Genomic DNA, 2,754 nt, shown 5'->3' on the forward strand with positions numbered 1-2,754 from the left:
GGGGGGGGGGGGGGAACAACAGCCAGTTTCTTAACAAAAGCATTTCTGCTCTGAACTGGAAGAAAAAACCCTGAGTAGAAGCTCACATCAAGAAAATAGCTCCTCGGTTCACAGTAGCATCACTCTGCTAACATGCTAACAGCACATTTGAGCTACTCACCCCCTCCCTTCCTGTGCTGAATCGTAAGCGTAAGCAAATCACTCAGGACTCGCTCACCCCCTCCCTCCTGTGCTGAATCATAGAGCAAACGAATCACTCAGGACTCACTAACCCCCTACCTCCTGTGCTGAATCATAGAGCGAACGAATCACTCAGGACTCACTAACCCCCTCCCTCCTGTGCTGAATCGTAAGCGTAAGCGAATCACTCAGGACTCGCTCACCCCCTCCCTCCTGTGCTGAATCATAGAGCGTGCGAACGAATCACTCACTCACTCACCCCCTCCCTCCTGTGCTGAATCGTAAGCGTAAGCGAATCACTCAGGACTCGCTCACCCCCTACCTCCTGTGCTGAATCATAGAGGAACGAATCACTCAGGACTCACTAACCCCCTCCCTCCTGTGCTGAATCATAGATCGAGCGAACGAATCACTCACTCACCCCCTCCCTCCTGGCTCACAGCTTCTTCTTCTTCTTGGTTGGCAACCAATGTTAAGGTGCATTACCGCCCCCTGGCTCACAGCTCAGTGGACATTTAGATGAGAAAATATATATTTAACACATTTAAGGAAAATACTAATAAAATACAAATAAACAAAATAAATGTTTATTAAGCAATTTTGATAGGAAATTGCTTAATTTTAGAAATGTTTTTGCTCTTTTTTGCTCTATAAAATAGTTGTTGTTTTTTTAGAATCATTCATCTTAGCAGTGGGATTTACATGAAAAGAGAAACAAATTAAGTTTGAGTGAAAATGTAAATTTTTTGCACTCTCTGGTCAACTGACTCAGTGAATCAAATGACTCAAAAAATCCGATTCACTTTGGTGAGTGACTCATTAAAACTCGATTCAGTAAAAAGAATCAAATTTACCATCACTAGTGAGCGGTGAGATAGTAAGGGAGTTCGGACACATACACGCCCAGCACTCGCTTTTGCTCAATGAGGGACTGGAGCATGTAATACGTGCTGGTCCAGTGCGTCTGTACGTCTTGCTGCAGTCTCTTTATTGGCTGGTTGAGCTGTCCCTGAATGTCCTTGAGGCGGGAGTAGGCTAAGGCGGAATGTTTGAAATGCCCAACTATTTTCTGTCCCACTGCTATAGCATCAGCTATGCTCCTCTGCGCTAGTAAGCGTGGGTAAATAAGCATGGGTAAACTCTTTGTACTCGTTGTCATGTTGGGATTTTGGTGCTTGATTAAATTACTTGTGTTAAATGCGCTACCTTTTGAGCCTCCTCTGGACAATTTTGCTGAGCACAATTTGCAGCCCGCCTTTGTTTTCGCGTCTTCGTTCACTTTGAAATAGTTCCACACGGCTGACTTGTCTCGCCTGCCCTTCTCTCAGCTCTGAGCTGCAGCCGGGGCCTGGGGGCGGGCACTCGGGGCCTGGAGGCGGGCACTTGGGGCCTGGGGGCGGGCACTTGGCGCCTGTGATTAACCCCTTACATGCCGCTCAAACATAGACAGGTCTCAGACCGTGGTATCGGTCCCCGGTATCGGGGGACTTTTAACGAGTACGAGTACTTAAGAAAATGTGGTATCGAGGCCGATACCCGATACCAGTATCGGTATCGGTGCATCCCTAGTTACAAGCACAACATGCTTTTATTTCTCTATCAATTAGCCTCAAAAAATTACTGACTCTACGTTTAACTATATAAAAAGGTGTAAAAGAAATCATAAACCACTAGTGTCTGGTGAAAGCAGAGGAGTAGGCAGCTCCTTTCCACACAAGCCCCAACAACCACTACCCAAAGGATCATTAGGGGGTCCATTGTCCCTCTTTTTTTGGGGGGGGGGGGGCACTCCCACAGGGCTTTAATCTGGGACTCTCCACCATTTAACCCTAGAACTGAAGAAGCTTCTCGGTTGAGAGGAGAAACATCTTCAAGCAACTTAAAGAAGTCCAGATGCTTTTCTCTTCAAGCTCCTTAGGCTACGATGACCTGGATGACTGAGAACCTTCACAGACATACCACTACCCAGATATTTTGGCAGTTTGTACATTGCCTGAATTAAAGTTTATGGCCTGAGAATACACTAGTACTTATACTTGTGTATTTCTATGCTACTTGAGCACTCATTCACCCAATCAGCTTTTTCTCATCCTAATAACCTTTTAACCCAACATTCACACACTTGCACTCCAACTGATACAGTAGGTACAACTTGGGGTTCAATGTCTTGCCCAAGGATACCTTGAGAATTAGTCTGGAGGAACCAGCGATCGAACCACCAACCTGGACGATGTGCTCTACTTCCTGAACCACAGCCAGCCCTTACTGCCCTGTGCTACCACTGAATACTTCAACATTTTTATTGGTTTTAATGGATTTTACCCTCCAGCAGATTTCTCAGTCCTTGGTCAAATTGGACTTATGATTTTACACTGTCCACTAACTACGATGCACTTTGATTTATAAATCAGATTAAAGACAGCAGTTGTGTTTTTTGCAGTTGAGTGACTGTAATTTGAATGGCCATTCATGACAAATCATCATCAACAAAAAGTGCGGTATTACCTAGCCATCTGTTTGCCCAGATGTCCATCAGAAGCACAGATTGTTGTTGTTGGGCTCAGCTTTAATCAA

The 2,754-nt window shown here is 45.2% G+C and overlaps 1 long non-coding RNA gene across 1 annotated transcript; it reads left to right on the forward strand.

Moving 5' to 3' along the window:
* LOC146491548 (uncharacterized) lies at positions 1-724 on the forward strand. The gene is made up of 2 exons (XR_014872428.1): positions 1-183; positions 576-724. It is a non-coding gene; the product is annotated as an uncharacterized LOC146491548 (long non-coding RNA).
* Positions 725-2,754: the final 2,030 nt, after the last annotated feature.

Source organism: Neolamprologus multifasciatus, chromosome 23, assembly GCF_963576455.1.
Source record: "Neolamprologus multifasciatus chromosome 23, fNeoMul1.2, whole genome shotgun sequence".
Taxonomy (NCBI): domain Eukaryota; kingdom Metazoa; phylum Chordata; class Actinopteri; order Cichliformes; family Cichlidae; genus Neolamprologus; species Neolamprologus multifasciatus.